This window comes from Phyllostomus hastatus, unplaced genomic scaffold, assembly GCF_019186645.2.
Source record: "Phyllostomus hastatus isolate PE091 unplaced genomic scaffold, TTU_PhHast_1.1 phas_contig_80, whole genome shotgun sequence".
Lineage (NCBI taxonomy): Eukaryota > Metazoa > Chordata > Mammalia > Chiroptera > Phyllostomidae > Phyllostomus > Phyllostomus hastatus.
The window spans coordinates 12,558,241-12,581,719 of record NW_025333960.1 but is presented as its reverse complement, the minus strand read 5'-3'; the positions used below and the strand labels follow the sequence as shown (position 1 = coordinate 12,581,719).

Genomic DNA, 23,479 nt, shown 5'->3' with positions numbered 1-23,479 from the left:
AAGGCTCTGCATATATCAGTAAAGTCCATTTCATCAAGGGTATTGTTCAATGCCACAATATCTTTGTTGATATTTTGTTTAGAAGATCTGTCCATTTTTTATAGTGGGGTGTTAAAATCTCTCACTGTAATTCTGTTGCTGTCCATATCTTTCTTGAAGTCCTCTAAGATTTTTTTTATGTATTTGGGTGCTCCTATGTTGGGTGCATATATATTTACAATATTTATGTCTTCTTGATGGATTCTTCCCTTGAGTATTATGAAGTGACCTTCTGGGTCTCTCTTTATGGACCTTTTTTGGAAGTCTATTTTGTCTGATATGAGTATTGCTACCCCGGCTTTTTTTTTCCTGTCCATTTGCTTGGAAGATTTGTTTCCAGCCCTTCACTTTCAGCCTGTGTAGGTCTTTTATCCTGAGGTGGGTCTCTTGTAGACAGCAGATATGTGGGTCATTTTTTCTTATCCAATCAGCTATTCTATGTCTTTTGATTGGAGCATTTAATCCATTTACGTTTAAGGTTATTATTGATAGGTACTTATTCATTGTCTTTTATATACGTGTGTTCCTCTCTCTCTCTCTCTTTCTTCTTTCCTCCTTAAAGCAGTCCTTTTAGAATCTCTTGCAGAGCTGGTTTGGTCGAGGTGTATTATTTTAGACTTCTTTTGTCTGGGAAGCTTCTTATTTGGCCTTCTATCTTGATCGAGAGCCTTGCTGGATATAGTAGCCTTGGTTGCAGACCTCTGGTTCTCATTACCTGGAATATTTCTTGCCATTCTCTTCTGGCTTGAAGTGTTTCCATTGAGAAGTTAGCTGTTAGCCTTATTGGGGCTCCCTTGTATGTTACTTCCCTTTTCTCCCTTGCTGCCTTCAAGATTCTCTCTTTGTCTTGAAATTTTGTCATTTTAATTATGATGTGCCTTGGGGTGGGTCTCTTTGGGTTCCTCTTGATTGGGACTCTCTGTGTTTCCTGGATTTGTGTGACTTTTTCTCTTGTCAAATTAGGGAAGTTCTCCTTCATTACTTGTTCAACTAGGTTTTCGATCCATTGCTCTTCTTCTTCTCCTTATGGTATCCCTATTATACGGATATTATTACATTTCATATTGTCTTGCATTTCTCTTAATTCCTCTTTATTCTCTCTGAGCCTCTTTTCCTTTTCTTGCTCTTTCTGGATGCTGTTTTCTACTTTGTCCTCCAGCTCGCTAATCCGATCTTCTGCTTCATTGATCCTGCTTTTCATTCCTTCTACTGTGTTCTTCAGTTCAGAAATTGTATTCTTTATTTCCTCTTGACCTTTGTTGAGAGTTTCTATTTCCTCTTTCATGTTTATATAGTTTGCAGTGAGATTGATGTAGTTTCCCTCTAATTTCTGAAAGCTCATTGTGAGTTCATTGAACTTCCTGGTAATCATTGTTTTGAACTCACTATCTGATAGTTGAGTTGCCTCTATTTCATTTAGCATTTTTCCTGAGGCTTCCTCGTTTCCCTTCAGTTGGGGGTTGTTTCTTTGTTTTCTCATTGTTCGTGGGTTTCTTTTTTCTTCTTGTTTGTTAATTTGAACTGTTCTGATTCCCTGTAATTATGGTGTGAACTTCTGTGGTAGAATATTTGTGTGTTTCAGTGGTGCAGTCTCCTTCGTGTATCCTGATGTTCACAGCTTCCCCCTACTCTTTTTTGGGATCAGTTGGAGGAATAAGGCAAAATGGTTTAAAACAGCAAGACAGTATACTATGATATTTACTTTAGCAGCCCATAGAGAAGAGATGGTTTATCCTTTGGCTCCTTATAGTGTTAACCGTGATCCTCCACCCCACTATCCACGTTTTAGAAAGGACGGAAAGAAGGTAAGACTCTTATTGGGGCCGAGAGGATTGTTAGTTGGATCTAGAAAGCTGTGAGGCTGTGGGAGGTCAGCTTCTAAGGTAGGGTTGGACTAAAGATTAGTATATAGGAGTAGTGAGTAAAAGAATAGAGACAACTCCCACAATAGTATAGTTCAGAAAATTGCAAAGTGGGCTGAGATCAGGTAGGGGTATTGAGAAGCATTTACAATTGTATAGACTAGGTCTTACTAGCAGTAATAGTAAAGTGACAGTCTTATGGCAGAATCGATGAGGTCTGGATAACAAGAATAAAGAGTATAGAACCTTGAGAGATGTATTAATGGAACACAGATGAAGGATAGTAACTTATCAACACCTTGTGACTGAGATACCAGGGGGAACCTATCAAATAACAGTATAACCAGCCAAGCAAAGAAGATTATACAGAAAGAAAAAGAATACAAAAATATTATTAAAATAAAAAATGTCAGAAAAGTGAGAAAAAGATAATACAAATATACAGTAACTTGCAAGATTAAAAAAAAAAGAAAAGCAGAAGATGTAGTGCAGGAGAGATAAATTTGGAGTGGAAACAATAATATTAGGTTGAATGGAAGAGAAACATAAGGGATTGCAAGATAAAAATAATAAGAATTGAAAAAAAAGTCACATAAAACACAAGATAAAAATCAATCAACCAACAACAGCCAGAGAAACCAAACAAAACCAAACAAAACAAAACAACAACAACAAACAAACAAACAAAAAACAAACAAACAAACAAACAAAAAAACACCTCTTGTTGGTTTCTAACTGGCCAGACCAGTTTTTCTGATCTTGCTGGCTTCAGCTGGCTGAGGGGCCTTTGAAATGCTCTTCTCTCTTCCCCGCCAGATCTCAGTAAGTCTGTCAGGTACCCTGGGCACTCACGAACACAATGGCGCGGGAGAGTCAGTCTTCCCCACGATGGTGCCCAGCCGTTTCCAGCTCCGTGTTCCCCACCGAACCGCACTCCGACCGGGTGTTGGCACCTTTCCCGGCTCCCCCGGTCGGGCTGGCTGGAAATCTCTGAGCCACCACTGCAGGAACGCACCCAGCACCAGGTCCCTCCCGGGATAGCAGCTGGAGATTCCGGGATCCCAGCGCAATATTCCGGGATCGCAGCGCGAGATTCTGGCCTCCCTATGGGGCACAAGCCTAGCGGCCAGCTCGTACTCTCCACTGATCTGCACTTCCACCGGGCTAGAGATGCCCCTGGTCCTGTCGGCTAGAGGCTCTCACTTCTCCCCGGTCTCTGGGCAGGTGTTCATATTCTCTGGGCGATTTTTTCTCAGTCCATCTGGCCAATCTGTTCCATCTAGCAACCCATTCTCCCCTGTAGTTGCTTACCCCCGTATTCGGGGGAGGGAGGGAGCAGCAGCTTCCCTCTCCCGGGAGCTCTGGGGCAGAGCCTGGAGCACCGGGCGGGCCTGGGGTCTGCGCACCCCCAGACCCCGTGCTGATCCCTGGGCCCATTTTATCCTGTAACAGACTCCTTACCATCTGGTTTTCCAGTGAGTGCAATAATTTCTGATGTCCTGCTTTCAAAAGTGATTCGGCAACCCAGCCCACTTGCTCTGCCTCTCCACAGATCCGGGAGTTTCCCCCCTCTTCACAGAAGCCGAGAAAAGCTCTGCCTGGAGTAAAGCCGCCATCTTCCCCCCAGATTCTTAAGGCTGTAACTTAACCCTGCTTCTAGCTGCTCTCTCCTTACTGGCAGTAGAGGACAGGGTCTCTTCTGATCTGGGTGAGACCCCTTTGCTTCCCTAAATGTGACAATGAAATTACTCCACCCTCTTCAAGGATCTGAGACCCTTCTCTTCTGGTTGGATGGTTCCATTTCCTCACACTTTTCTTCAAACTGGGGCTAAGACCAGTTTTCAGACAACAAACAGAGAGGAATAGGTGCAACTGAGTCCCAGACTTTCCCTAAACACACCTTGCAGGTGTCACACTTGCCAGTCACACTCCCTTCCTCACAAAGGTGGAGATGGTGGCTGGCTCTGGAGGGAAGGGGTGCATCTTGGCTCCTTTGTGGACAAGCCTTCTCATTTTGAGCAAGTAGCTTACCTACCATGGTTTCTTCAACTGTCAAAATAGAAATAATATGATTCGCATTGATCTGCCTCATATAAGGAATTTTGAGGAATTTATGTATCACTATTCACTGTTCCTCCCAGCACCCATCAACAGCAGTGGGTAGGGAAGGGTTCCCAGCTATGACACATCTGTCTTGACCCCTTCAGTACCCAGGCGGCAAGGAAAAGGAACATCTATATGGAAAGGTAGTGTGGGCTTCCTCTCCCTGCTCTTACACTGTGTGCCGGGAACAAGGAGATGCCTGTGTTAGCCCAAGTCTGTCTCCTACCAGTTGGGTTGGTATTGAACAGAGATGGGATCCTGCTGCCTGCTGTCCATAAATTTCAGAGGCAGAAATTTGGCATAAAAGGAGAGAAGTCATTTCCTCATAAGCTACACAGTTCTGGAAGAATGGCAGGTTTCTGCCTCAGAACCCATCCCCTCTAGAACATCCAGAGAAAATTAACCCTGCCACCCTCAGCCAGATTACTTCAAGGCTATGCCTGGAACTCCTCCCATGAAAAATACTGTCCTTTGGAAAACTCAAGTGGCTGCAGCATGACCATCCAAGTGGCTTAGCTGGTTCCCAATCACAGCGCAGTTTCAGGCATCTTTTTGTAGTCTGTGCACGTGCCAGCATCCCACTCACTGCTCACTGCCCACCAGCCCAGTGCCTGGGCCCCATCCCTCAGTGTGTCAGTTCACCTGGCTGAGCAGGACCATACAATACCTCTCATCTCTGCTGCCTCACTCCTGTGCAAGGAGGGGCCTGGGGCCTGTCACCTGGTCACATTGCTTCCAGTGCCTGCCAGTCCACAAGACTCCAACTCCCAACAGGAAGAACGAAGGAAAGGAGAAGCCTGCCCTCAATTTAAATCTCCTTCCTCAAAATCCCATGCACTGCAGGAACAGGTAGAAAGGTTTTTTGCTCTGTTCAAATGTTTCACTAGCCTGGCATGTGTTCCATGCAGGGAACCACTCCTGCCGCCATGTGAGCCTCCATGGTACATGTGTCACTCTGACCTCTCCAGCCTGTGCAAACTCCATGCAAGCTTCCTCCTGCTGTGTCATCTGCCTGGCTAGCTGGGTTGCTGGGGCCACGTGACACTGCTGCACTGGTCTATTTACCCTTAACCCAGGGAATGCAGGACCACCCCCCACAAACCTTGAGTGTTTCCTGTGGCCCTTCCCTCACTCCACAGCCTGGGCTCTTATGCTGCCTCTGGGCCCTTCCCCTTCCCCCAGCGATCTCCCTATACCAGGATAAGTACTCAGTTTCTTAAAGCTCAAAACACAGGGATTTCTTGAAACTTGCTTCAAGTTTCTTGTGTTCTTGAATTGAATGTGATGAAAAATGGTTTCTTTGTAAAGGCCTTAACTGGTCACTCACTGTACATGGGGGAGGACATTGAGACCCAAACTTGAGTGAAGCAACTTGTTTAAGACCAGAACACTGGTCTTCTGGATCCAGATCAATGTTTCCACATGGTCCCCCTGTCTCTCAAAAGACCATGGGAGTCTGCTGGCTGAGATAAGCCACGCTCTGCATGGGCAGTGTCAAGGTTGACTTTTGTCCAGCGGTCTCTCAGGAAACATTTCTTCCCAGATTGCAGAATCTGGTCCCTTATGAGTTTTTTAACTACTGCTTTCCCAACTGCTGTTACCTGACCCTGTGCTTCGAATTATCAAACTTTATTCTCTTTCTGAATTCTGCCATCTGTACTCTAGCACTGTGTGCTATTGAAAATGCATGACTCTGGCTGATTTAATCATTGCAAATAATTTGGGTTTTTCTTACAAAACATAAAGCAGTGAAAGGTTCTATTGGGGTTTGAACTGGGAGTAAAGAGAATAAAGGGAGGAAGGAGAGACAGGACCCCTTCTCTTCCCTCTGCTATTGCACTGATGCTGGCCACATTGATTTACAGATCAGTGACCATCTGCTGCCTGCCTAAGCCCATCTCCATGAGGCACGTGGGATCCACCCAGTGGTCACCTGGGAGCTGCTTCAAACAGTGTCCCAGTTTCATCCCCAGCACAGGCTCACAGAACTCTCTGCCTTTGATTATGTTCCTGGGAAACACCATATGTATGAACTAAGTTTATAAAGCAGTATGTTTAAGAATAAATTTCAAGATGCTATTTTTCAGCAGCCTATGAATCACTTCAACTCATTTGCAAAATAAACTGTTTGCCAGAGGAAACTCATTTTTGATGACCGTAGAGAGAATGAAAGTCATAATAATGGGGCTTTTCCCTCCTGATAGTCGTGAGCTAGTCTGCCAGGGGGCATAAGAGTAGGCAGCCATATAACTTATTATGTACAAACTCATGAGTAATAAAAATACATATCACACATAATACAGTAGACTCAGACTCTAGTTTTCAAAGTTGCATGGCATTTTGTCAAACAACTTGGAATTTATTTTGGTTTTTCAGCAGGAGTAGGAAGATAAATTTACGATTTTTAAAAAAGATTTTATAGAGTTGCCCTGTTCCTTGATGTACCAAAACACCATTTATCTCACCACGTGATAATGAGAAGCACGTCTGAAAGACACTACCTGGGAGGAATGTTAAGTGAGAGCCTGGGGCCTGATAGAGAATGTGGTCCATGTGCTCTTGATGGGCTGAGAGAATTCATGTGCAATGGAGATCCCGACTTGCCATTGGTGTTGGCGGGTCTTGGATGCCTTGTTTTTACTTTATCATCTGTAGCTCCTTTTCTGTGTCTCTGTGATTGTCAGTTGAATTGCACCTCTGCAGCTCCCCATACTCAGCCTGTTGTTTTCCTTATCCTTATCTAGAGAAAGGAAGCTGGACCCAGCTAATGATGATAAAAGATATGTGTAGAAAGTAATCAGCACTACTCTGTCAGGAGCCAAGCCAGTATTTAGGTCATTCCGGCGGATCAGAGCCTTTTGAATTGATTTCCTCACTTCTTCAGAAAGCGTGCCAGACTGTGCCAGGGAATCATCTGGTGAAAGGCAGCACATCACAGAAATGTGCACCCGGGAATTACTGACCGCTTCAAGATGGATTGCAGCACGATTAAGAAACTGCAGGAATGCTCTTGTTTACTTGCTGTAGTAATTGTAAAAATTGGGCTGGCTTCCCTGTTCTAGCATGATTTCTTTTAGTAATTCCAAGGGCTGTGTTTCTAAAATCAATCCTGATTGGGGCACCAGGGATTAAATCCATCAAATCAACCTAGCTGTGTGATCACTGTACAACCCTCTGTGAGACTGGAGTGTTATGGGTGCTATGAAATGGGGTTTATACACAGGCACAGAAGGGAAATAGGGTATCATCTTTGGGCTCAAAAGCAAGTCCCAGGTCTGTGCTAAATAGAATTCAGTTGCTTCTAGTGTTCTTGCTGGCTGGCCACAGAGTAAGAAATGTCTTGCCTCAGGCTAGCCTGGTTCCATGCAGCCTAGGGAGTTGAAAGCAACATGGATTTTTGGTTTGATTTAATGCCAGCATGCATGCTTAGCTGGTGTGCATTGTGAACCAATACTTTTTTTTTAAGTATAAACATTGAGACAGCAGGAGTCAAATCCTATATTTGGTGTTTAAGGAATAGTCACAAATTATTTCATTGATCTTTTTTTTACTTCCTGAGCCTTCTGCTTTTCCTCAAGGTAGGCCCTGAGGAGAGTGCACCAGGGAGGAAAGCGGAGGTCCTGGGGAGTTCCCTGGGCAGTGGCTTCTGGCTGCCTTGTAGCTTGGAGGTTGGGTTAGGCCCCAATCAGTAGTTGTTAAAGGCACCGTCCTTGCTGGCACTGTGGTGTTGCAGGGCACTATGTGTATGTCCATGCATGGCCATGTGTGGTCATATATGCACCACATGACATAGTGTGTTTGCATACAGCTATGATATAGCACTTGACACTCCCAAAATGCTTGAGTTCCCCAGTGCTATCCTGAGAAGAAGGCTGAATTTAATTCATCTTTTCATATCCAGGTGGCTAACACAGTGCTTATCCTCAATAAATTACAGAGTTAATACCAGCTTTTAAGAAAGAAGCCCAGAGTTAGAGCCCTGAATTAACTTTATGCTGAACTACAACCCCTACATAAATATAGTCAGTTAACAAAAGGATACCCCAGAAAAGGATGTTTTATGGGTCAAATGCAAACATATACACTAATAACATCATTTGCTTTCTAATACAGTATAATATGAAGTACACAATATCTCCTCTGAAGTACTCTTTTCAAACAACCTGAATTTAATTAACATTTAGATCTAACTTTTACTTCACAGGAAATTCAGAGAATAGAGGAACATGCTAAATGACACCCAAAAGAAACGATACAGACCAGACCATGGGACACTCAGTTAGACAACTGGCCCCATCTGATGCAGACACTGACCCGCAGTGCCCATGTCATTATAGATGAAATGAGACATTCACACAGACTACTTAGTCCAGTGGAGGAAAAGGAACAGCATGGCTTTTCTCTCAAGGGGGGCAAAAGCCTTGGCACTTGCTATCACGGGTCTTTATTGGGTTTCTCCTCACAATACACAATGGTCCTCATTTACTATGCACAGGTTCGCTTTAGGTGGTTACCTTTTACAGAAAACAAAGGAGCTAATGCCACTAATCACATCACAGAAAAGGGATTTTTGCAAATGAAAAGGCAAAAGTGGTTGAACCAGTTATACTCATCCTTGGAAGGGTTAGCATGGATTTTAGGAAGTTACTTTGCAGTAAATGTCCTCAATTCAGAGTGAGGGAGTTTTTTAGCAAGAGCAAGACTCAAAGCAGCCTAGGCACATTGCAGGCCTGATTTCCCTCAGGAGAACCTATCCATGGGCGTGGGTCCTGTGCATCTCCAAGTGGGAGCTGGGCCCACACCACACAGAACAGTCTCCTACACCCATCTCTAAACTAAGAGATTTAAGTTAGAGACTTAAATGTTATTCTCAAAAACAAAGGATGGTGATGGGAGAATGTTCTTGATTTTGAAAAAGACTTAAAAGACCTAACAACCAAATGTAGTGTGTGAAGTTCCTTTATGTAGGAGCTTCGTTTGGGAAAAAAAAAAGCTTTAAAAACTATTGGAGCTAAGTGGTCCAAGTGAAGCCTGAATTGAAAGTAGATAATATTTAAAAATGACATAAGAAAAAGCAATCGTTGAATCTAGCTGATGGGTACTAATTGTTCCAGTCTTTCTATTTTCCTGTGTGTTTAAAATTTTTATCCTAAATTTTTTTTAAAGTAAAATACCAACTTGACAAGAAAAGAAAGGACATTCTAAGTTGTGAGGCACAGAGGTAAGAATCAATATTGTGGGTTCTGGGACTTCCAGGGAGCTAGACTTTGTGGACTGGCAAATCCAAGGGAGCACCATGCACAGAATGAATGGAAGAGGTCGACAGCACCAGCTATGTTATGGAGCTTGGACTTACTAACAGAGGCAAGAGGAGCCATGGGAAACAGTTATTTTTAAATAAAAATTTTATTGACATATAATTCATATACTACAAAGTTCACTATTTACAATATAAAATTCAGTGGTTTGGGGTATATTTAAAGAACTGTGAATCCATCACAACTACCTACCCTAATTCCAGGACACTTTTATCACCTCAATTTGAAAGCTTGTACCCATCAGAAGCCACTCCTCACTCTTCAAACTCACCTCTAGGCCCTGACAACCACTAATTTGCTTTCTGATTTTATGAATTTGCCTCTTCTGGACATTTCATATAAATGGAATCAGAGAATATATGGTCGTTTGTATCTGACTTCTTTCATACAGAATGTTCAACATTCATTTGTATTGTGACATGTATCAGCCGAGGGAGGCATGGCATGATGTTCAGGGGCCCAAATGGGAAGAGAGCCAAGGGATCAGCCCACCCCAACAGGCAAGGAGCTGAGAGAGCAAATGTTTTTATTGGAGATCTGGGCGGAGCACAGGCAAAAGGCATAAAGGAATTTCACTGGTTCATTTGAATGCCACTAGGTCACAGTCAGGGAGGGCAAGAAGCAGAACCAGTGACAGGGACTAGCCTCACTGCACCGTGTGCCTGGTCACCTGGCAGGCGATCCCACCCTGCTCATGGGGATGTTGAGACATTAGGAAAATAAAAAGTTTTAAACATTTACAATACATTATGGTTGTGTTATGAGTTTTGTTATACATTTTAAGATAAAAGTCCCTTTTCAATATATGATTTACAGGTATTTCTCTCCCATTTTATTGTCTGTGGGTTGTCTTTTTTTAAAAAGACTTTATTTATTTATTTTTAGAGAGGGAGGGAGAGAGAGAGAGAGAGAGAGAGAGAGAGAGAGAGAGAGAGAGAGAGAGAAATATCAATGTGCGGTTGCTGGGGGCTGTGGCCTGCAACCTAGGCATGGGCCCTGACTGGGAATTGAATCTGCGATGCTTTGGTTCGCAGCCCCTGCTCAATCCACTGAGCTATGCCAGCCAAGGCTGTGGGTTGTCTTTTTACAAATATTTCTAATTTTTATGAAATCTAATTTATGTTTTTTTTCTTTTATTACTTATGCTTTTGGTGTCAGACCTGAGAGGTCATTGCCTAATCTAAGTCACAAACATCTACTCTTATGTTCTTTTTCTAAAAATTTTAAACTTTTAGCTCCAACATTTAAATCTCTGATCTATTTTGAGTTTTTTGTATATGGTGTTAGGTAGTGGCCCAATTTTATTTTTTAGCATGTGTCTATCCAGTTACTCCAGAACCATTTGTTGAAAAAACTACTTTTGGCACTCTTGTTGCAAATCAGTTCACCATAAATGTATGAGTTTATTTCTGGACTCTCAATTCTATTTCTTTGATCTGTATGTCTAACCTCATGCCAGTACCATATAATCTTGATTATTATAACTTTGTAGTAAGCTTTGAGACCGGGAAGTATGACTCTTCCAACTTTGCTTTTTTGGGTATTCTAGGCCCTTTGTATTCCTATGTGAATTTTAAGTTCAGCTAATCAATTTTTGCCAAGATTAAAAATCTAGCTGGGATTGTCATAGAGACAATATTTATTTGTAAATTAACTAAAAAAGTATTGCCATTTAGCAATATTGAGTCTTCTAATCCATGAACATGAATTGTTTTTCCAATTTTTAGATCTTCTTTAATGATTATTTGAGACTTTTTCTTTCAATAATATTTTCTAGTTTTCAGAATATAATTTTTAATTTTTCCTGTTAAATTTACTCCTTTGTATTTATTCTTTTTGTTGCTACATTAAGTAAAATTGTTTCCTTAATTTAATATTCAGATTGCTCATTTTTAGTGTGTGGAAATGCAATTGATTTTTGTATATTGATCTTGTAATCTTGCTGAACTTGCTTATTAGTTCTAAAAGTGTTTTAATGGATTCCTTAGTATTTTCTATATATAAGATTATATCGTCTGTGAACAGGGATCATTTTATTTTATTCTTTACCAACAGGATGACTGTTATTTCTTTTTCCTGCCTAATTACCTTGGCTAGACCATCCTGTACAATGTTAAGTGGAAAGAGTGAACTTTCTTGGCTTGTTTGTGATTTTTAGAGGTAAAGTATGCATTTTTCCACCAATAAGTACAGTGTTAGTTGTGGGATTTTCATAAATAGTCCATCTTATGTTGAGGAAGTTCCCATCTATTCTTAGTTTGTTAAATGTTATTATCATGAAATGATGTTGGATTTTGTCAGATATATTTTCTTAAACCTACTGAGATGGTTGTTTGGGGTTTTTCCCCCTTTATTCTCTTTGTGTAGTGTATTGCATTGATTGATTTTCGTATGTTGAACCACCCTCATAGTCCTTAAATAAATTTTATTTGATTATGTATAATCCTTTAAATATAATGCTGGATTCAGTTTGACAATATTTTCAGGATTTTTTGTGTTTTATTCATTAAGAATATTGGCATGTAGTTTTCTTGAGACATCTCTGTCTGGTCTTGATATCAGGTAATACTGGTCTCAAAGAATGAATTAGGAAATGTCCTCTTCTATTTGATAAAAGAGTTTGTGAAGAATTGGTGTTAATTCTTCTTCAGATATTTCATCCATGGAAGAATTCACCTACAAAGCCATCTGGGGAGGAGTCAGTTCTATTGGAAAATAATTGACATACATCACTCTATAAGTTTAAGGTGTACAGAATAGTGGTTTGATTTACATATATTCTGAAATGATTGTCACAATAGGTTCAGCTAACATTTATCATCTCATATAAATATAATACAAAAAACAAAAAATTCTTCTTATAATGAGAAACCTTAGGATTTACTGTCTTAACTTTTCTATATATCATGCAGCAGTGTTAACTATAGTCATCATCCTTAGTATTTATTTACCTTATAACTCTATATTTGTACCTTTTGATCACCTTCCTCCAAGTCACCCTCTCCCTACCCTCTCCCTTTGGTAACCATGTGTCTGATCTCTTTTTCTATGCATTTTTGTTTTGCTTTGTTGTTTTTTTTATTCTACATATAAGTGAGGTCATACAGTATTTGTCTTTATCTCACTTATTTCACTTGGCATAATGCCTACAAAGTCCAACCATGTTGGCATGTGGGGAATTTTTTGGTTACTAATCCAATCTCTTTACTTGGTCTAAATCTATTGTTTTTCTATTTTTAAGCAATTTCAGTAGTTTATGCCTTTCAATTAAGTTGCCTGTTTTATCTAGGTTATCTAATTTGTTGGCATAAAATGTTTATATATATTCTTATAATCTTGTAGTGATGCTCCCTCTTTTATTCCTGATTTTACTAAGTAGTGGTTTCTTCCCCACCCCCCTTTGGTTAACCTAACTAAAGTCTTGCTAATATTGTTGATCTTATTAAAAACACAGCATTTGTTGATTTTTTAAAAAGACTCAATATTTTATTGATTTTGTAGTTGTTTTTATTCTCTATTTTATTGGCTTCTGCTCTAGTCTGTCATGTCCTTCCTTGTGCTTATTTTAGTTTTTTAAGTATATTTTATTGATTGTGCTATCACAATTGTTCCAATATGTTTCTCCCCTTCATTCTCCCTCTGCCCTGCACCACCCTCCCTTTAGTTCATGTCCATGGTTTATACATATAAGTTCTTTGGCTTCTCTATTTCCTATACTATTCATAACCCCATCCCCATCTATTTTATGCCTACCAATTATGCTGCTTCTTCCCTGTACCTGTCCCCTGCCATTCTCCCCTTCCACTTCCTCACTTATAACCCTCCATGTGATCTCCATTTCTGTCAGTCTGTTCCTGTTCTAGTTGTTTGCTTAGTTTGTTTTTGTTCTTGTTTTTTAGGTTCAGTTGTTGATAGTTGTAAGTTTGTTGTCATTTTAGTGTTCATAGTTTTTATCTTCTTCTTTTTCTTAGATAAGTCCCTTTAACATTTCATATAATAAGGGCTGGGCGATGATGAACTCCTTTAACTGGACCTTATCTGGAAAGCACTTTATCTGCCCTTCCATTCTAAATGATAGCTTTTCTGGATAGAGTAATCATGGATGTTTGTCTTTTCCTTTCATGACTTGGAATACTTCTTTCTAGTTCCTTCTTGCCTGTAAGGTTTCCTTTGAGAAATCAGCTGACAGTCTTTATGGGCACTTCTTTGTAGGTAACTCTCTTTTATCCTCTTGCTGCTTTTAATTCTCTCCTTATCTTTAATCTTGGGTAATTTTATCATGATGCGCCTTGGTGTGCTCCTCCTTGGGTCCAATTTTTGGGGGATTCTCTGCGTTTCCTGGACTTCCTGGAAGTCTATTTCTTTCACAAGATTGGGGAAGTTCTCCCTCATTATGTTTTCAAATAAGTTTGCAATTTCTTGTTGTTCCCCTTTTTCTTCTGGCACCCCTGTGATTCAGATGTTGCAGTGCTTATAGTTGCCCCAGAGGTTCCTAAGCCTCTCCTCATTTTTTTGAATTCTTGTTTCTTCATCTTGTTCTGATTGGATATTTTTTTCTTCCTTTTGTTCCAAATTGTTGATTTGAATCCTGACTTCTTTCCCTTCACTGTTGGTTCCCTGTAGATTTTCCTTTATTTCCCTTTGTATAGCCTTCACTTCTTCCTTAATTTTGTGTCTGTACTCAATCATTTCTGTGAGCATCCTGGTTACCATTGTTTTGAATCTGCATCAGATAGATTGTCTATCTCCTTGTCCCTTAACTCTTTCTCTTTTGCCCTTTTATTTGTGTCATATTTCTCTGTCTGGGCACACCTGTTATGCTGTAGGGGGCAGAGTCTTAGGTATTCACCAGGGTGGAGAACTAACTCTCTTTGCTACCTTGTGGCACTGTCTGTAGGGGAAGGAGTCAGAGAGGGAACAATGCTGCTCACTCACTCTGCTCCAGACCTACTTTCCAATGAACTCTTCTGTGAGACTGAGAGTCTCTCCCACCTTCACAACCCCCACAGTATTTCACAGCTAGAGGTTTTGAGTCTTTGACCAGTTCCTGGTCAGCCAGCCTCACCTCACTCACATGGTTCACCATCTTGCTGGTGGCTACCCATCTCTGTCTCTCCTACCAGTCCAGATGAATTTTATTGAATTCATTGGTTGTCAGAATTCTATGCAGTTTGATTTTCTGGCAGTTCTAGTTGTTTATTATTTTTCAATTTTTTTGTTATCCTTTATTTGGTTCTGTAAGGAAGCGAAGTGTTTCTGCCTATGCCTCCATCTTGGCTGGAACTCCTTATTTTGGGTTTAGTTTGCTGTTCTTTTTCTAGTCTCTTACAGTGTAATGTTAAGTTATTGACATGACTATCCTTTTTTTATAGAGGCTCATTCAAATTCTGAGCTTTTGCAAAGCAGAGTAGGGAGGGCTGTAAGCAGACATGTAAAAAGTGCCTATACCTGCTCTACCTCCACTTTAGTAGTTGTTCAGTCACAAAGACTCCTGATGGCAATTCATGACACTATTTTAAATCTAGAATGAGCCTCAGTGATTATCTCATGCCCTTCCTCACCTTCCAGGAACCTGAAGACCAGAGAGATGAAGTGATCCTTCCCATGTTCACATGGTGACAGGAAGAGTTAGTACTGGTATCAGGGCACATCAGTCTAAGCTTTACCACTTCCTTAAGTGGATATCACTGGACCATGGCTACTGTCTTTTGACAACCATAATAGCCTCCTTGTAAGGAAACCTCTTGGTGTCAGGCACAGAGAACAAATGTTTCAAAGTAATCCCCTAAGAATATTCTGCCAATATTCTAAAGAGGGGCAGACCCAGAATCACACTTGAACCAAAAGAGAACTTTTTGCCTCTAAAGGCCTTCAATCAGAATCTTGTAGAATATTTTATAATTGATATTACTAGATATGGGCAATCATTTGGAAGACTTAGGTTGTTAGGCAGCAAGACTTATGGCTAAAGAGATCTATGTTAAAGGGGCTACTTATGTATCCTATGCTGGAAGTCAGAATTGGTCTTGGAGTTTCAGATAAGGCTGAGCTCCAAGGCAGAGAGTAATTTGATGCAGTCATTCAGGTTAAAGGCTCTGTAGCACGAGTTGTCATACAGTGATGTCAGGTGTCAAGGCAGTTAGAGAACTGAGAAGGCTAATAAAGTTGTTTCTTTCAGAAAGAATGCAGGCTAGCAAAATGGAGAGCCCAAGAGGGGGGCCTAGAAGCAAGGGCTTGGAGCATTATGGGAAAAGATAGAAACTACAGTGAGAATTGTGGGCAGGGGAATGGAAGGAGGCACTGTTGGCAGCACCGAACTAGATGGACCCAAGGTGCCTTAGAAAATGACCTTGCTCTCTAGGAGCCAAAAGGAGACTTAATGAAATCATTTGGTGAGAGGAGAGTGGACCAGCAAGAAACTAGTCCAGAGCAGAGTAAAGACTGTTAGCAGTCACTCTTGAATGCTCAGTGCCTGCCCCAGCATGGGGGTATGGCATTCCTCCTCTCTGTAGTTCCCCAAAGCCTGCTGGCTGAGCAGACTTCCACTCTCAGAGAATCACAATCACAAAATTCCCATCTCCTGGTGCCCGCTACTCAGAATTAGCAGCTACTTTCTGCACATGTCAACATGCACCCCAAAGAAAAACAGGTCTGAATCTTAGGTCTTTTCTCCCTATCCCAGGAAAAGGACTTTGAGAGTCAATGAGGAGAAGTAGCAAGAGAAGTTCCCCCAAAGGAGCTATAGACTCTAATGCTAGGGCCTTTATTGGGTTGAGTCATGAAGAAGTGGCCTAGATAAAGTTGATCTTTCTACACAACAGCTTCATTGGTGATTGTGGCTCATATGTAATGTCTCAGGTCTGCTCTACAGTGGGGAGGTGACAGAAAGGCTGTTCAGGAGGCATGTGGTTGATCTTGACAAAAGGTCTAGGGTTCTGGCTCACGGCAGAGGAATCTTGATGGCAAAAACTCTGAATATCTACTCGATCATAATTTTTTCTGAATTCAGCCTTCCCCTATCAGGTTTGCCCCTGGATGACACTACCAAAAATCAACTCTCTCTTATGAGGAATGGAAACACATTCAGTGTTTCAATCAAAGCTTACTTTTGCATCAAGGAGAATGACTTCTCTAATGTCATCTGCTCTAATGTGCTTGTAAGCATTGATTAATAGAATGATTATTTTTAAGGAAATGTTCTTGCTTCCATTCATATTCAACATATATTGAAATAGCAGTTATGAACACATTGGAGTAACTGCCACAATATTATCGTGGAATAATTTAACATGTTATCTGTAAGTATCCACCATGAGGACTTTGGGGCACCGAGGAAATGGTACCATCAATTTTGATTAAGGCAAGTGTGGAGATGGGGATGGGGGTGGAGTGGGCAAGAAGATGACCACTTGTGGCCTGGAGAAAAGGTGGAGAAGCATCCCTAAAATAAGATTGTAGAAAGAAATTAACAGTTGTCATGTTATTGAGTGTTTCTTTTCCCCCCAAAGAGAATATTTACATCTATGATATTTCTGCCTCAAGATGAATTTAATTTCAGGCTAATTGAGTCAGATTACAAATCAAATCTATTTAATGTAAACAGAAACCCAGTTAGGCTTCAACCTTTCCACTTGAGTGATTCTGCTAATTAAATTCCAGATTTATCAGCCCCCCCCCCTCTCTCTGTCTTTCCTTCCAGTCAGACTGCCTGTGGTCAGTTCAAGGATGCAGATCAGCCCAATAGATAACTCCACAACATCAGGCAACACTAGATGTTCTAGTTCAGGGGATCAACACCTCAAAGGCCACAATTCACTCTCTTAATTTGATCTATATCATTGCCAATTCAGCAACACACATTGAGGAATACTTTTTCAACCAATTTTAAACTCCATATCATTTTTTGTGAATGTGAATTAATTTTCAGTGTACAAAGCATCTTGTTTACTATCTGACTGATCTTTATATTAAAGTAGCCCTGTGAGTTAGGTAAAATTTGTATTATTTTTGCTGAAGTTCAAAGAGGTTAAAGGGGGCCAACTTAAGATCACAAAGCTAGTTAGTGTAATGCTACAAGTATAGATATGATAATTATACTTGGGATGCCATGGTTTGGGTTTTTGTTTGTTTTTTAACTACATCACTTAAAAGATTGAATACTGCTAGCACTGATCATAAATCTTAAGAGAATCTGATTTGGTGAGCAAAAATATGAACCTAAATAATGGATCAAGAGAGAGTCTGAGAGGCTGGTAGAGACCTCTTGGGTTTTACAGTATTCTGTTAACTCCATCTCAAGGTACACAACTGTGCACTTGTGAAGCAGAGTATCACCTCTAGAAAAGGAATATGTTTGTGTTCATTACTGGACTTTCACTGTCCTGGCACCATGACTCACCCTGATCCTTGCCTTTGGTGTGCTCTTCGAAGAGGGCATGGTGGACTCAGGTCCACATGTGCAGACCACACAGCAAGACTGCTCAGGCATGCATTCCTGTCACCAGGATAATCTTTCTACAACACACTTCTACACATGATGCTTCCTGCTGTCTAACAACATAATGCAACTGCCTTGCCTAAAATTCAAGAACTCTCCTTTGAAATGCACTTCCTTTGCAACCATTTCATTTCAACATAAAATTTTAGGTATGATTTGTTCAGCCATCCCTAACAATTATTTGTTTATCTCTTACTGACTTTTATGGGCCATACTATTGCTTTATTTGCCTCCAAGGCTCAAACACACTGGGCAATGGACTAATAGCCCATCTTCTGAACATCCATGGCTTTCCGTCTACACTAATCTTGTTGCATCCTCACTTTTTACCTGTTACTCATATCTCATCTTCCTTACTAAACTGCATGACTTGGCAGGTTACGATTAAATCTAAAAACACTAGATTGGTTTTTCATTGCTTATAGCATGCACCAAGCATCACACCTTGCATGCAATTCCTGTGGTCTCTGATAGATGGCTCCCAAATAGGTCTCCATTGTAATCTCCAAAACCAGTGAATTTTAGTTTATATAGCAAAGTGGACTTTGTAATTGAGTCATGAGATTAGATTATTCTCTCTTATCTGGGTGGACCTGGTATAATCAGGAGAGTTCTTATCAGAGGAAGACAGGAGGAGTCAGAGCCCAAGGAGAAAGCCATGGGACAAATGAGTCAGAGATCAGAGGGGTGTGTTTTGAAGATGGAGGAAGGAGCCACAAGCCAGGGAATGCAGGTGGCCCCTAGAAACTGGAAAGGCAAAGAAATAGATTCTCTCATCTAAGCTTCCAGAAAGAGCTGTCCTGTCAACAGCTTGACCTCAGCCCAGTAAAACTGACTTTGAAATTCTGACTTACAGAACAATAAGTGTAAATCTGTATTGTTTTAAGCCACTGAGTTTGTGGCAACTTATTACAGCAACAATAGGACACTAACAGTTTTTGCAGAAAAGTGTGTTGGATGAAAATATAAATAAAAGACTGTGAGTAAGTGAATGAAGGTTTGAATTCAAGAGTTTCTGAAAGAAATTCCCGCTTTATACTATTTTCTTGCTTCTTATGTCTAATCACAATGGGAGCTATTACCACAGCTGAAGGCATTATTTAATGTTCCTCAGTATTGTGGGGGGCACCCAAATAAAATGCAAAAGTTTTACGTGGGGTTTTGGGAATGTGGTGAACTAATCTCCCCACATCTATCCACTGTCCCTGTAGAGAGAGTAAGACCTGAGAGAATATAAGGAAGAGAAGACTTCATGGGGATGGAGGCTTTGAAGAACCTAACAGGGTTCCTGTAAGTCAGGAGACAGAAGATCTTGGTAAGTCAGAGGCCTGCCCAGTTGCAAGATCCTCGTAGCCCAGCCTTGACCTCACAAGGGCACCATGGGCAGGGTGGAGGACAATAATGATCAAAATTATACCTCACCTGCCCAAGAATTTTTCCTTGAACTGGCAGGATTTTTGCAGTCTCTTATTTCTGTCTAAAGACAAATTCTTATCATTTTCAAAAACAAAAGTTCAGGATAAAAGTATTTTTGTTCAATGTATATCTTACTTCCCAGTGACTGACATGCCCTCTTTTAACTTTAATTACAAACCAAACTGAATAAAATACTTGACTTTGATATACTGTACTGATTGAAAAGAACTTTTCAACTCCAGCACCAAAAACGTGTAACTAATTCAAAAGGCTATTAGCATGGCCCTCCCGCCACCTCTAGGGCACAGGGAAAGGTTAAGTTAATCAAAATGGTAATCGTGCCACAAATTAATTACAATTTAAGTTTATTTCTACTAAACCTGAACATAAAACTCTTCACATCTTCTAAACCACAATCTAACTGTGGTCTTTTTCAAAGATAAGTCATCCCTTATCAGACATACACACACACAAACACACACACATCTTGTCATGAGCTATTTGCTGAAAGGTGATCATCTCCCTCATTTTCTCAAATAGCATATATCACTCGTACAGAGTCAGAGCATAATTTGAATGAAATTGAATGAGATTTTCATTAGCTTCAAATGAATTGGAGTGAGAAATAATAATGCTTTCTATTTTTCCCTATCCAACAAGATCAGCTCTTAGTAAAAAATAAAAATGAAAAACACCTCTTCCTAGTGTTTTAGACTTAAATACATTATATTTCATGCAGTTTCTAAATTTTAACTACTTCTGATGGTTCTTTTAACTGTTCAGAAAGGCATACAGAGATTTTCAGATCTCCCAATCAACTGAAATCAAGTCCACAAGCATCAACAAAAGCAAAATTTTGCCTGGCCCTGTCCAAAGGACCTCTGAGACTCCAGGTGTCCATGTTAGAACTGCATCTCTCTGTCAAACTAAAAAAATTAAAAATTAAAACTTCAATAGAATTAATAAAACATCTGAGAAAAAAGACGAGGAGAGAGAATACTTGGGTACAAGTTCCAAGTAAACCTTTACACATAGATGTAATTTTACACTAGACTGGAATTATGTTTTATGTGCTACTATGATCTATTTTTGCCAGCACTAAAAAAAAAGTCAAATCCTTTGGGGAAGAATAAACAAGAACATTCTAAATTAACTTGCATAAATAATTTTTCACACTTTCTACATGAGTGCCTATATGCGTTTTTCATTGTCTCTCATATTATCTGTGAAGCTGCAACCAACTGTTTTATATCCCATGCCTATTCAGCTACAGTTGTGTGGCTAAAAACTGCAGCTCCTATTTTCTTAACTCAGTAATGTCTGATCCTATGGCTCTTGGGTTTCCCCATCTCACAGGTTTTGCTCAGTTCCCTGACTCCTGTTTAGTTCTTACTCATAAATTCCAAACTATTGACTTATTCTCATTGGGAAAGTTTCCCATCCTTTATCTGTATTAATAAATTATACAATGTTTGCCCCTAGCCTGGTATTTCTTTAAACTGTTGATTTGTCTATTGACAAAAAATGACATCACAGATACTTGAGCAAATAGAAATGATCCTCCTGTAAGAACACAGATTAATGAGAACAGAGGAATGAAAAGATGCTTAGCACAATCTATTTTACCAGAAGTTCTAGAATTCTTTAAATAAAAATAATATATTAGGCAGAAAGTTTTAGCTCTAAGCTCATTTAAACAATTGTCATCTCTTATCTTCTCTTGAATGCTTCTACAATGGACCTCTGACCACAGTGTTTTAGTCAAAGCATATGTTGGCAGCCATCTGCGCAGTAGCACCAACTATGAATTTCAAGGGGAAGAAAAACAGCCACATTTGGAAGATAACTCATCTACAGACTCTAAATATTTCAGAGCAGATTGTGTCTCTGTAGATTCTGAGTAAGTTGTGAAACGCGGAAGCTCTGTCAGTAAGTAGTTTGGAGATTTGACCTCTATTTATCTGGGTTTCTGTGTCTGTCATTTTACCTTTTTAAGTCTTCTTATTTATTTATAAAACTGAGTTAATAATCATCTCAGTCTACAAGTATTGGTGTTATGAGCAGAAAGATGAAATTTCTCTGAATTACCCAAAACAGGACATTCTTTCATTCGACAAATATTTCTTGGGCACATGTTTTGTTCCTGGTGCTATGTCAAGTACTGGGCATATGGCTGTGGTCATGCTGGATATCGTCTCCGCTCTCACGGATGAAACATGCAGTGTTGGCTGCCCACATTGTTAGGACTACTACTCTCACATTGACTACAGCCATTACTACTATAATATTGGTAGATGTTTAAAATAAATTGCTATTATTTGTCTGTCAATATCCTTGGTGTTGAGACATCATCATTATTAAATAATTATTAATTACTCTTGTATCATTTTATTGTATTAATATTATTGTATCATTATTATAAGTTATTATTAAATTTACTTCTAAAACATCTGTTGGATGATTTTGTACATAGTGATATAATCACCCTCAACCCCATTAGTCAACTTCAATTGTTACTTTAAAATTGATTGACATTGTACACCTTAGCCCAACATATTTTAAGATTCCAGACCAATAAGAACAGTGCGGTGATGGCCAGAGGGAAAGGGGGATGGTGTGGGCTGGGTGGAGGTGAGCCAAGGATGAGGTGGGGGGAATGGGGACATGTGTAATAGTGTCAACAATAAAAATAAAAAAAATATTTATTTAGCTTTTATTTTTATTTTTATAAAAGTTTTTTTCATAAGAAAAACAATGAAGGATAGAGAATTAGAATGTATTTAAGCATCTACGACATTCTAGACATTTAAATAGATCATCTCATTTAGATACAGTTCTACTCCATGATGTGGGCTACTTACACCCACTTTGCAGATGGAAGAGGGGTTCTGGGAGGCTAAGTAATCCTTCATACTCAGTTCAATTGGCTTTATCGCCAATGCTCTTCTAACTGTACCCAATACTTCTGTTCTGTCACAGTCTGTTTAGCATAACAGGGTATTCTTTACTGTGACTCACTTCCTGTGCAATTGATCAATGGGGAGTTGACATCAGTTTAACACACAGATCATATTGGTAAGTGGGTGACTTTTCCAGTGTGATAATGTTCTGACAAGATCAGGAGCCAACTTTCTTACAATTAAATACAAGTCTTCGCAATATTGAAGACCTTAATGAAATAGCTGAAGTCATGCAGAAACGTCTGCGAGAGCGGCTGCTACAGGGTTTTAGGATTCAGTGGGTCTAGAGGACAGCTTATGAACTCACATTTCTCACAAATGGCTGCTTGATGCTGAAGCATATGTGAGGGCCACACTTTAAGAACCGGTGCATATGTTACACTGTCTGGGCTGCAAATGCAGAGGAATTTACAAACCCTTTTTTCCTATGTCAACACGTATTAGCCGAAGAAGGCTACCTCCAATTTACATGTGTTATGTTGATGAAGCTGGACTCTATCAGTGCAAATGTCTTTAAAGGACCCACATTTTGAGGGATTCTTCCCTCAAGAAACCCAGAATCTTGAGTCCCAGAATCTAAGGCTGCCGTGATGCCTGCACTGTAAATCTATGTACAAATGCCAGTGGAGATTTAACTGTGCTACTATTTCTAAAAAGAGTTGGTATTATTTTTGTCACTTCTTTGATTACAAAGTTCTATAGGTTTTGAGTGGTTTACTTTAATCCTATTTTATTCCCATAAGTCCTATAGTTTTTAGTATGTAGTTTTGCAGAACATAAAGCTTTTCAGGACCACAAATATGGAATTAAGGTAGAATATAGCTTATGTTAGGTAACTAATAAAATAATTAAATTAATAAAGTGATAATTCATAAGGCCAAAAGTAACCATCACCTAAAGTTTGGGGGATTTTTTAAAAAATATTTTATTTATTTTTAGAGGGAAGAGAAAGGAGGAAAAAGGGAAAGAAATATCAACATGTGGTTTGCCTCTCATGTGCCTCCTGTGGGGGCCTGGCCCACAAGCCAGGCATGTGATCTGACTGGGAATCAAACTGGTGGATCGACCCTTTGGTTTGCAGGCTGGTGCCCAATCCACTGAGCCACAGCAACCAGGGTGAGTTTGGGGGATTCATCCAAACTTTAGCATGGGACCACTAGTTCTAGCTCACTGCTGGAGGTGATGGTTTGACAAATTCAGGGAAGACATTTAACACAATTTTGTAAGGTGTATTTATTAGGCCCACAACACTTCTGTTTTATCAACTTCACTTACATTTGCAGG

At 40.0% G+C, this 23,479-nt stretch overlaps 1 long non-coding RNA gene across 2 annotated transcripts in view; it reads left to right on the top strand.

Moving 5' to 3' along the window:
• The window catches only part of LOC123826409, a 41,834-nt gene extending 20,255 nt beyond the window's left edge, over positions 1-21,579 (top strand). The window contains exons 3-4 of one of the 2 annotated variants that reach the window (XR_006787033.1): positions 19,031-19,134; positions 20,997-21,579. This is a non-coding gene — a long non-coding RNA (uncharacterized LOC123826409). Of the gene's footprint in view, positions 1-19,030; positions 19,135-20,988 lie in introns of both variants that reach the window. The other variant, XR_006787032.1, reaches the window with a different exon arrangement.
• Positions 21,580-23,479: the final 1,900 nt, after the last annotated feature.